The 12,571-nt window shown below is 39.8% G+C and overlaps 2 long non-coding RNA genes across 2 annotated transcripts in view; one reads left to right on the top strand and one right to left on the bottom strand.

Moving 5' to 3' along the window:
* LOC106032587 (uncharacterized) overlaps positions 1-11,811 on the top strand; it is a 13,042-nt gene extending 1,231 nt beyond the window's left edge. The window contains exons 2-3 of the long non-coding RNA XR_010830423.1: positions 6,769-6,855; positions 8,313-11,811. This is a non-coding gene — a long non-coding RNA (uncharacterized lncRNA). The remainder of the gene's footprint in view (positions 1-6,768; positions 6,856-8,312) is intronic.
* On the bottom strand, positions 5,278-9,047 carry LOC125185040 (uncharacterized). Its single transcript, XR_007169891.2, has 3 exons — positions 8,909-9,047; positions 7,120-7,249; positions 5,278-5,442 (listed from the first exon to the last, which is right to left on the bottom strand). It is a non-coding gene; the product is annotated as an uncharacterized lncRNA (long non-coding RNA).
* Positions 11,812-12,571: the final 760 nt, after the last annotated feature.

The following is a 12,571-nucleotide window of genomic DNA, read 5'->3' on the forward strand; positions in this document are numbered from 1 at the left end:
CCTTGCCTTGCTGACCCTTGACTGCAGTGTAGTTTCACCCCATGACTTGGACCACGTGTGTATGTACCGTCTCCAGCATTTCCCAAAGGCTCTCTGTGTTCTTGTTTGCCCCATTCAGCCACCACTTTCTCTTACTTTTCCAATTTGGGCTTCAATTTCTTCCCAGCTGCTACCAGACGCTAGTCTGAGTGGGCCTAGCCTACTAGCTGTGGCAGTTGTCTCCTGGTTTTAAGGCACAGCAATCATCCGTAAGACTACCTTTAAGACACTGCAGAAAAGGACGATATTAAACAACAACAACAACAAAAAAGTCCCTCTTTCTTATTTCTAGGAAGCTTCTCAATGTGAGGGAATAACCTAAAAAGCAGTGGAAAGCACTGGTTTGAAAGTTTAACATGTGACAATGCATCCCAGTGTCACCAGCTGATGTGAGGAGGGAAATGATCTCAGCACTGAGTAAGATGAAGCCGTGAAAGAATTTGGAAACAAAGACAAGTACTTTGATGTAATGGAAAAGCAGCAGGGCGATGTAGAATATCTGAAGCCAGAGAGTGTGGGTACGAACACCTGAAGAGTGATTTATATTACTGCTGAAGGCTGCAGGCCTTCCTTCATGAGAGGCTTGATTGCTGAAAAATAGAGAGAGAGCAGGTGGAGGAGAGAAAAGAGCAGTGAAAGCCCTTTTTTCAGCCTGACTGGCAAGTAGGCATGAACAAAGTATTGTCTGAGGGACAGGCTGAGGTTTCAGGAAGGACAGAAGGAGATTGTTGTGGATTAGAGAGAGGTTCTGTGAGTCATCGTTGGAAAGATGGTAGCTGAATTCATGTTTACAAGTGAGATTACCCACAGATAAGGGATGGGAATGGAGCCGAAGGACTTGCAGGTTTCAAAATATCTGGTCAAAGGGGTCGTACTAATTTAACCACAGCAGTTTTAAAATTGATTTAATAACCTTAGTCAAACAATTGAATCTGGAGGAAGGCAGGCTCTGGAAGTCAGGAAGGCTCAGGCATCATCATATGATCGTGAGACATAGGGCCAAAAATTATTTATGATCTGGCTCCTTTGTAGTGATCTGCTGGTGCAGCAGGCTGCAACTGGCCAGGTGCATTACCCCGTAAACAGGAGGAATTTGTGTGTAGTACAAAACTGATGTCATTGTATCAGCTTGGTTTTACTTTGTTTTTTGTTAGGTGTGTAACCGAGCCCAGCAGTCAGCATGATTCAGAGTTGCTGCTTGCCAAAACAGAGCTTCTGGACAGTCCAAAACAGGATGCAGACTTGTGTGGCGCAGAAGCTGCTCCCCGTTTTCCTTACCAAACCAGCTGCCAGACACAGAGCTCCCAGAGCCAGCAAGAAGCAGTCTTTGCTCTTACCCGTATTCTTGAATCTGGCAAGCTTAGTGTCAACAAATAACCAAGTCCAGAAAGAAAGATGAGAAAGTATGAATGTTTTATTGTGAGGAAAGGACAACGATGAATTCTGTATTCTTACCCAGTCTCTTTACACTTTTCCAGTAGCACAAAGGGGCTGTAGAGTTCTTGAAATTTCTCCCTCGAGGCTACTCCTTGTGCAGAGGTTTCCTCACTTTGAACAGCTATTTTGAGCTGCTGCAACGATCCATAGGGGGCTGTGGCAGCAAAGTAATTCTGAGCTGCCAACTTAGATGAGAGGCATTGCCAAGAATAATGAAGATTCAAATATGGAATAAAGCCTCATTTACCAGCCCTCCACCCAACGGGCAGCAAAGGCTCATGCTCACTCTTTGTGAAGGAGAACATTCATTGTAATATTTATGTAAAGGTTAATGTTACGCTAGTTCTCTGCAACCCTGGTATGTGACCACGAGAAACAAAAACTAGTGTGCTGTGAGGAGGAGGAGCACCTTTGCTGCCTTCCTCAATCATTTTGATGGTCGCTACAAAAAGAACAAAAAAGCAAGTTTCTAGAAAGCCAGTGCATGCCCAGAGAATGCATGACTTTCACGACACTTCCCCCATGTTTTTTAAAAAACAAAAGCATTCATCTCTAATATGGCCAACTTGGCCCTGCTCCTCCATTCCTGTTTCAATTTACTTGCCCCGCTTCTCAGATTTCTGCTTGCAGGGAGAATGGCAACAAGAGCCAACTTCACATTTCAGTGAGTCAAAAGTCAGGAGCAGTTTTGTAGCAAATCTGGGCTGTTCATTTACGTTACGGAAGTTCTGAGTTGTTTTACTATAGTAACAAGCAACAGCAGCATTTTAGTAACTCGAGCAATTTTTAGCACAAAATTGGAATCGCAAGTATCTCAAATGATTATTTCCTACTTCTTGTCTACAACCAGCAAATATCCTTCTAAATTAAATGAGAAAAATAAATACAAAGAATTGTCCTGCTATGAAATCCTTCTCAGGTTGCCATTATGATTTCCACTGCAGTTAGCTCAGATTTGACTGACAGAACTTGTAAATGTAGCGCTGACACTCACTTTGCCAACAAATGGCAATTGCCAATCAAACCCAGGAAACTTTGACAATTAATTAATTCTCGTAAAATTCTGTATACATTGAATAGCAACAGTAGACGTAACATTCATTTGATACTTGGACATTGTATGTTGTTTTTTATTATTAATTTACTGAAGATTCTCAAAGTTTAGCTTAAATGTCTAGGAGCAAATGTTTGGCCAATAGAATAACCACTTGATTCCACTTTGAAAATGTGAATGAAATAAACACACTAAGAATTTCAACTCTGAACTAATGTGTAGTTGATAGTTTGTGTTCTAGAGGCCCACACGTCATGGCTACAAAATCACCACTGCAGGCGTTAGCCACCTTTTTGGTGATAGGTGTGAAACTGGTTTCTCTCCATTCGTTGGGTACTAGACCCCTGAGTTTACATGCTTGTTCCTCTCAGAAATGGAGTGGAGATGGAGAAGTCTCTCTCAAGATGCAGTCTCTTGAACAGACTGCATTACTTTTCCTGATTTTTGCTTTGTTCTGAACTATGCTTTTCCATACTCCTGCTAATATCTAAACCATCTTTGCTCCAATGATCGGTCATTGTCCTCATTAAAAACTGAGGCACATTATTTTTTTTTCAGATCAGTAGTGAAGCACAATTTATCTTTTGCCAAGATTATCTTCCATCTCTGTCCACTTCCCACTGCATAGCAGCTACAGTCTTTTATTGTCTTTTGTTTATGGGGATGAAGAAACTTTGTTGCTGTTTGCTTTTCATATCTTTTTTGAAGTCTAACTCAGCTTGATTTTTGGCAATTCTCATTTTGTCCTTCCTTTTCGTGATCCCTCAGATAACTTTTCCTTTGTGTTTAGTCCTCTTTGCCATTTTCTAAGTGTTTCAGTTTTTGCTTATGGCTATTTATTGAACTAGCTCTGCAGCCCTTCTCTAGAACTTTCCCTGCTTTCTTAAGACAAAAAGTCTGCATACCATGATCCTTTTCATAGAAAATAATTACATTATCCTCAGCATTTGGATTCCTCAGTCCCTGACTTCACAGGTAAGTTCCCTTGATTTATCAAACTTGTCTTTTTGAAATTGAGAGTATTGTTTACTCTTGGAGTAGGAGCGTTTACCATCTTTCCCCAAATCAATTTTGACCTAAGCAAATTCTATCTATTGTAGCCCTCTTCTGTCATTAATCTGAACTCCTATTTTTTAGGCAGTGACTATCATGCCTATACACATTTGATTAATTAATATAATGCACTGAATGCAATGATGAATGTAATTCACAATGTAAGGATTAAAATGTAAATGTTTTGTCTTTATGAAGATTGCTCATAAATGCTTTTATCTAAGTTGGAGTTATATTCTACTTCACTTTTTAATTTATATTTAATCTATTAAATATATGGTCTTAATTTAACCATATTCTAAACTTGCGTTTATAGGTGTTCTTCAAAGGGGGACTGAAAAAAGTGATTTAGGTAGTCATCCTTTTTTTTCATAGTGATATTATTTTTTCAGTGTTCTGAATTTGTGTATCAATCCCTACCTTGGGATAATTAAAAACCACACAGAAACTGCTGCTTGAGATGTTTTGCAGTTGTGTTCCTGAAAATAAATTGACTCTCCTAAACCTCCCCCACTCTGAGGTATGGCATCAGTAGTAACTTTGAAGCAATGTTGATTTTCAGTCAGTGCTACAAAGCAAGAAAATTACCATCTGAGATCCTAAAAATATCCAAGATTACCTTACTAAATGAGGCAAACCAACAGCTTTCCTTATGACCCTAGTCTTCCTATTGCACCTGAAAACAAAGCTTTCAGTCAATAGAAATCTTACATACTTTAAGACCAAACGCAATCTCCAGATACCCCAATCATATCGGTCATGAGATTCCAGTCTAAAGGAGTAACAAAGGCAAACAAAGGCCTTGCTCCTGCAAACATTTATATGTTTAACATTTAAACTAATTTGAAATCAATAGAGGTACACAAATCTATGATGCAATTCATGTACTGAAGTATTAGCATGGACAACAATGAGAAAAGCAGATTCCTCTTAGGTTCTTAAGAGGAAAAAAGGGTAATTTTTTAGTATTATAATATTCTGTCATCAGGATACAAGATAATCAGAGGTGACCTTCAAGGAGGGCTTCCACAGAGGAATATGGATGCTGTCCTTTTTCTTTTTTATCTTTTTTTTTTTTTTTTTTTTTGGTCAAGAAATCAGTAGAATGGAATTGTATTCACAACAGGAATTCAGGTCGCATCTACTTTCCCACCCACCTACTACTCTACCCACCCATACCCAGTGCATAAGAGAAACATCACCCAAAAATTAGATGTTTAAGTTAAATAGTTTCTAACATTTGCATTGACACGTGCTGTAGTTAAATGCTAAATGAAAACACAAGACATCTTTATTAGTTTGTCTCATTTCCTTCATTTAGATCATTAACAGTTTGTACCTGAGACCTCTCTCCATTATCTTCTGATAAGCAGGTAAACCAAAATAGTCATAGCAGTCAAGAGAGAAAACAGATGATTTGGTTCAGCAAAAAGTGCAAAAATTACTTATACTTCAAGGAAAAGTCAAAACTCCAACTTTTCAAATATCCAGTCTGGACTTTATAAGAGCTTTATCTGAAGGACCCAGCCTGGGAAGGATGGAATTTCAACCATATGGAGGAATTTTATTTACACAGAGTTAACAGAGATGCACCCTACCTTCTCTCTCCCCCACCCCCCCCTTTTTTTTATGACCCGACATGCACGGCCTATAGTTGAAGTTAAAAGGATTCTCAGGAAGTCATCGTTGAAACAGTGAAAAATATGTTTCTCCTAAAGAGTGCACAGGTAAACCCAAAGTTCAGTTTAAGACAATGTTCCTTTTGTTTTCATGTAGTCTGTGCTGGCGGTGAAGCATGTTCATTCTTTATTGAATTGACTGAAGAAAACCAGGCTGCCTCCTCTTCATACTGGTCGTTTCTGCAGAGACATCCGATTGTAATTGATTTATAATCAACCCTCTTCAGGGAAAATTTCATCACATTTGTCACAAAAGCAATGAAAAAAAATATTTATATTGCTTGCAATTGCTTATATTGTTTCTAATTGTTCATTTATATAAAGAAGAGATATACATTAGTTATATTATTATCAATGTTAATAAGCCTAAGAATAAAAAATCACCAGTTAGGTCTTAAACTAATGAGATTTGTTCAAAAATAATGAGATTTCAGACATCAATAAATTGGGATTTGACCTCTGGGGTATTTCTCAATGTGTACATGGCAAAATTTTAAAACTCTGAAACTGAAGCCAAAAGAAAACATGAGGCTATCACATGAATAGAAATACAAACCTTAAAATAAGACACTGAACAGTATTGATATGATAAAAGCAAAATGGCTCTACCACTGCTTTTGCAGGCTGCTATATTTCATCCATAGCATGAAAAAAGCTGTCTTATAACAAAGAAGAGTAGATACCAGATGTAATGTATAATTGGCTGTTTTACAATTGAATTAATTTATTCTACTCTGTGCGACTGTCATTTACGTCTCTCCGCAGTAGTGTTCCCTGTTGACAATGCAGTAGCTGAGCTTGTGTCAGCATTTCAAAAAAAACAACCCAACACCCTTTAAACAAAGGTTGTGACTCATTTCTGAAAGTTGGTCTAGGATAAATCATGACAGAGCGCATACTTTTGTATGACAGAAAGAAGTAATCTATCCATTTTGAAGACTGGAAGGCAAAGCTTGTACATAAGTGGAGCTGCTGCTGCTAACATCCTACAAGGTTCTGGCAAAAAATACTAGTTTTTCTTGTCTCCTTTTTGCCCTTTTTGCCATGGATCAGTAGTCCTGAATTAAACTGTAGTGTACTTTGGGCCCTTACCGTTCATGAATGTTTCTTTAGTAGTTTAATGCTACCCTTGCCTCTATGTTTTCAAAATACTAAGGTCTGCAATGCACGACTTTCTTTGGCTGCAGCTTTGAACTTGTGCACCAGTAAGGCTCATTGTGGTAGATGACAGACATGGAACCTTTTTGCACATATTACTGACTGCAAGCTCAAGGGTCTTTTTGTCATTTGATCAACGGATAGAATATCTCTTAATAGCAATTTCCTTTCATGTGTAATGATAGACTACATGCTGTCTGGTTATGAAAAAAAGGCACATCTTAAGCAATATAGTCAGTTTAATCATATATATATATATATATTAACCTTTGTTGCAACATATAACATACTATAAAAAGTAATGATTCTGTTTTCATCTCCCTCCTACTTTCTCTCTGTTCTCTTTAGTTCATATTTCAACAAGGTATTCAAGACTTGTCATCTGAAGAACTTCTCTGATCTGGATACTCTACATCCAAACTTGCCCAAGAAAAGGTAATTTGGTCCTTGTAGTAAGTGACATACACAGACAATTGTAGGAGACAGTATACATTTTCTTGACTCACAGTCACCTGATGTACTTGGGAGTACAAGAAGTTAATAACTTAATATTATGTCTTCAAATTGTAAAGCGTCATGTACAAATGTTACTTCTGATTTCTCTGTGATTTAAAGGTGTTAATTTAGCCATTCTCTTCAATCTCTAGTTTTACAAGGAAAAAAGGCAAGATTTAGACAAGTAATTAAGAATTTATTTACCTTCCTCTATATCCATATCAGATCTGTTTATGTCAGAAAAATAATGTAATTCAGCATGCTATCACTATGTCATTTCCTACGACTACTGGAGTGGTGAAGTTTTACTGGTTGCTCAGTTTAATTTTCTAGCCTAGAACAGAACATGTTTTAGTTTGAGAAACTTCACGTATTGAATTTTACATAGAAAAATAGAAAATACTCTTTATACAGACCCTCAATAAGTTCTGCCCAGGTTCCGCCTATTTCCTCTGCCTCTGATTGTCTGCTCCGTATTTTTGCACCTTTCCCTGTTGAAGTATTCTTCTCAACGATGTCTGTGTCTGCTTACTTTGTGGACACTTATAAGATGTCCAACTGCTCTGTGGCAAAACTATTCATGAAAAAGTTGATCGATATTTCCCTTTGGTCAAAGAACTTCCAAGTCATTTCTCGCCTTTCAAAAGCCATGCATTTGAGCTCTTTGGAAGGTATCATGTTTCTTTTTTTGCTAGGAAATGTCTGAAGTGATTACAGATGCAACCAGAGAAATTCATGACATTTAATTTTACATATGCAATGTAGATGTTGATAAGTTAGCCTGTCACCCAGTGCTTCACTTGGTGGTCAGCGTAGAAGAACAGGTATGTCTAGGGCATGAATCACCTGATCTGTTTTAGACAAGGTTTCATTAAATTTTCTAGGTACACCAAAGGGGCTACTTGTTCTACAGGTCCAACAGTACAGCATGTAAACTTTCTCTCATTTCTTTCAGGATACAATCACTTAGTTTTTGGGGCATTTATTTTCGGTTTAATTTGAAACCATGCAGTTTTCCAAAACAGGGAAAAGTGTCACAGTTCATTCAAACCTCTTTCAATAGAATGGTGTTTGCTGATGTTCAAAAATGAGGCATAGTCCCACAAATAGTTTCTTGTGACCATAGTAGCTTCTTGTGAAGGGCTCATGAAAGGTTTAAAAACATGGAAGAGTAGGCATCAGGGAGGTAGTGAAACTCTATGGCCAGTCTGGGAAGAGTGAGCAGAGAACTTAACTTCCTATGCAGAAACAGCAACAATCTTTTTACACATTTTCAAGAGCACTACAAGCTAAGTTATAATAAAAAATAATATATGGAATAATTTATTTTATTAACATAATCTATTTGCCAATGATTTTGCATGAATGCTGCATCAAAGCATGCCTTTCTGTTTCAGGGATTGAAAGACTGATGCATTTTTGCTGGAGAGAAAATCATATTAAGTTTCTTAGAAAACTTATGAAGAATGGCTACAAATACCCCTGTTCAGGTGTACATCCCTACATCGATCTGAGAGCTTTTGTCTTCCGCCTTTACAGCATCAGCACTGGAATTTGTCTTATCTGCCCTGAGATGTCTGCATTACTGATGTCTGCATCTCAGCTAGTTCTCTAGACCTCGAGTCTGTAACTGACAACCCCAAGGTTTAAAGATATGACTACATGAGCAAGTATGCTGTCAGCCTACAACAGCTGACGCTGCAACATCAGAGTACATTTATACGTAGCCGCTTAGCCTGACACAACCCAGCCTCACTATGTGTGGTTGTGTTGGGTGGAGCCACAGCAAAATGTCAGGAGGCATCCTTGTACCAACTTGTACTGCACTTCTCTGCAGAATTCTTCCAGTGTCAAGATATTAGGATCAGTCTCCCACAATTCTCTATTACATGGTGTTTTCTAAAATAAAACTTTTTTTTTTTTAATTATTAGTTCTATATTTTGCTATTTTGTCTCTCTGCCATCAACATGAGATCTGCAAAGGCTAATGTACCTTACATTTCTGGTTCGCATATCTCTGATATACGTGGGACTTCAGCAACCCCTTCTAAAATGGTGATGAGTAATGGGAGAAGAATGACGAAATTCTGGGGAGGAGAAAAAAAATAACTTCAGACCATGGAATAATAATGTTTCTGGGCCTGAAAAACACACCGGAGGGTGAAAGTGCATGTTGCAGATTTTGGATGACGAGCGGTGGATGAAGAAATTCAGAATGAAGAAAGCCACAAAAATGAAATTGCATGCTGAAGAGGTAGTGGCTCTGGCCCTTCATCAAAGAGACATCAGAGCGAGAGCCACTCTGACGACAGATAAGCAAATACCAATCATGCTCTAGAAGTTTGCATTGCTAGCATGCTTACCAGACAGTGGGCAATCAATTGGGCTGGAAAATCCACAATAAAGACAGTTGTCATGCAGGTCTGCAAGACCATTAAGTATCTCCTACTTTCCTAAGATTATGACTCAGGGTGGTGCCTGGGGAACAGAGCCATCTGAAGCAGGGGATGGTGAGATTGTGGTAGGGAAATAGACGGGACGCATCCTGAGTCTGCACCCTCTGAATACAAATAGGCATATTTGTCCATGATGTAAACCCTGGCTGATCAAGAAAGACGTGCAATACTTACAGGAAACATTTATCTTTGACTGTTTTGTTTTGTTTTGTTTTTTAATTGAAGCATGGACAGTGAAACTTAGCCTTTCCTTCTCAAATGCAGAAACCAAAAAGGAGAGATTCAAGAGATTCAACGCTCATTTCAGCAAATGCGAGGTGACTTTGGATGACTTAAAACTGACAAGCGACACATCGTATTAAGACTAGTTGCAGTGAAGAGAGCATGCTGTTGTAACCACTGGGTACTTTTAGTTCTGTTTTTGTGAAGCCTGCTTTAAGCAATAGGGAAAGCTTGGCAGTAGGTTGTCAGGTTGAGCAGGCACACATCAGGCTAGTTGTTATAGCATTGCTTTGTTAAGGGTAACATTAGATCCCTGTAGTATTGTGTTCTCAGGAGGGCTCTTGCTTGATAGTCGGTTTTCCCATTATTGACCTTAGAAAAAATAATCAGTTTCAAATTAACTACATTCATTACTGAATTCTCCTCAGTTGGAGATTGGAGTCCGTAGGTTGGAGGAGTGTTTGGAAATATCCAGGAGCAAAATAAAAGACTTGGGAAGCAAAGGGAGCGCACAGCACCAACGCAGGGTACTGCTGGAGGTCCTGCTCTTGCTGATGTACACACGACCGTAAGGCACGTCTCTGGGAACGGGTCTGCAGAACAAAAGAACTGGTTCTGACAGCTCAGTATCCATATTGTGTGAATGTCAGGGGTCTTTACTTTTGGATTGTTTCTAGTCTGCTCCCAAGACTGAATATCCATTAAAAAACAGAATGTGTGCTCCTGCAGTGTGCTCTCACATACAGTTTTAGCCTACAGAAATCTAGTTTGTGTACGGTAGGACCACTCTACAGCATGGACCAAAGCATGGTACAAAGAATGGGGACAATCAAAAGTTTCCTTTCAAAAGCAAGCTCCAATTCCAAAACCAAGTGCTATTGAAGCTGCCCTCTCCATATGGCTGGGCCAATCTCCCTGCGGTCCACTTCCCCTCTCTCCCCCTCCCAGGAGCTCATCGCTTCTGGCCCCATTCTCCCAGCGAGAAGTCCCCCATTGCCTTCGGGAATTCGGGAAGGACGAGTAAAGGGCAAGGCAAACTGGGCTGCCTGGAGGGAGAGACAGGGTTACACGTGTACCTGCGGCAGCTGGGAATGGGGGGGGAGCTGGGAGCCAGAACAGAGTGGCCTGAAGACTGCAAATAATACAAATACACATGTTCCAGCTTTAAATGCAGTGGTGTTTACAGAGATTTTTGCTATTCAGTTAGTATTGGAATTCCAAAGCAAGCCTATTCTTACACTAAGGAAACTGCTGGGTTTTGGTTGTTTTTAACGTGAATATATGAGCACTTGGTGCAGTGGTAATGCACTCTACAGTTTTACATTCTCAAGCCAAACCGGTACTATAGACAACTTCACAGGAATTTAATATTGTAATTTAAATATTCTTACTGAAAACAGACAAAAAAAATCAATGATTGAATACGTGTGTGATTGGGAATAGATCAACACTTTCTGGGATTGTTAGATTAATGGGCTAAAGCTGCTAATGCACTGTGAAAGCAATTGTGTCTTTTCGTAGCCAGCCAGTGCGTTTTGTTGTCAAGATGCTGCTGGTTTCCCTGGCTGGGCAGTCAACCTGGGAAAGAGGCTGGCAATAGCTGCTGTGCACGGGGTGGACGAGGAAATACAGCTCTGCAGACACGAAAATTGAAGAAATTCCAAGGAGGAATTTGAGCCTTGGGGGGAAGGCTTGTTTCTTTTGCTCCGTGACTCCTAAACTTGTTGTCTGAAGCGGTGATTGATAACAGATGCACCTATCTGCCTCTCTGTTTTTCTTGAAGGATGTTGTTTTTCAGCAACGTGATATTTTCTGTGATCTCCCCAGCATGTTGTCCCTCTGTTGCATATGTTCATCTGTATCACCATTCTCCATGGAATAAAGAGGCTCTGGAAGCACGTTATCCCTTGTTTAACCCATTTTTCCCCTTAATCTATGTCAGTCTTTCAGCAGTTATGGAAACCGTGGTTTTCTAGGACCGTCTGTCAAATGAGAGATCGTTAAGATTTGCTCGTTAACAGGAAGGAGAAGGAACTTGGAACTTCTTTAAATAACTTTCCCTGCATGAAGGTCTTCCAGATACAAGACAGAGGGTCTGTTTCCTTCCAGACAGCTTGCTCTGGGTATCAGCATTGCTGCAGGGATGCTAAATAGCCAGGGACTGCCTGTGAGCCCAAAGTCCTATGGAAGGGGAACTGATACAGGGGACCTTGAAGTATGAGCACTGGGGCAGTGGAGGCAATGTTAATACGGGAAGCAGTGCTTATGGCCACCATAATGTCCTCTGCAGTGACAAGCGCCCGGGTACCCAAAGGCCTATCTTCACTGGGTAAAGATAAGAACAGCTTGGGAACTCGAGTATGGGAAGGGATCAGTAAGGATCCAGGAGGATAAAAAGGACATTTTTCTACACTTAAAATACATATTCTGAGGTAATCAGATTTTTTCCCTTGTCTGAAAGGCAAAGAAAAGCCAGCTGCCATTAAAAGCCTGTCCCTTTGTTATGCTAAGCCACAGAAAAAAAGAAAAGGCAGTCTTTTTGAGAGGAAAAAGTCAGGTTCAAGCATTGCTGCAAATGAAAAAGCATACATTTCAAATTAAAATGCAACAGGAAATCCTTGAGCTCCACTCCCCTTTCCTTGCTGTACTCATCTTGACTCTTCCAGGAATCTGTCTCTGGTCCCATGCTGTTTCAAAGAACTGGCTCTCCCCACTGGTGCCTGCACTACCTTGGCACTTTGTTCTCCCCTCTGCTCTTCAGAGGGTTTTGGTTGTTCCTCTTGAAGTGTGAGCTGTTCACGGAAGTTATGTTATTCAGGCAACACAAAAGATGAGCTTTTATATCAGTTTGGAGGAAATTGTCATAGAGCACGTGCGTTTACGTTATAGATTAAAGAGAGTAAACAACTCTTTTGCAACTGAGCAAATCTCAAAGCACCGAGCTTTTGCAACTCGGTGCTATGGCATCGCTATGGAGT

Source organism: Anser cygnoides, chromosome 3, assembly GCF_040182565.1.
Source record: "Anser cygnoides isolate HZ-2024a breed goose chromosome 3, Taihu_goose_T2T_genome, whole genome shotgun sequence".
Lineage (NCBI taxonomy): Eukaryota > Metazoa > Chordata > Aves > Anseriformes > Anatidae > Anser > Anser cygnoides.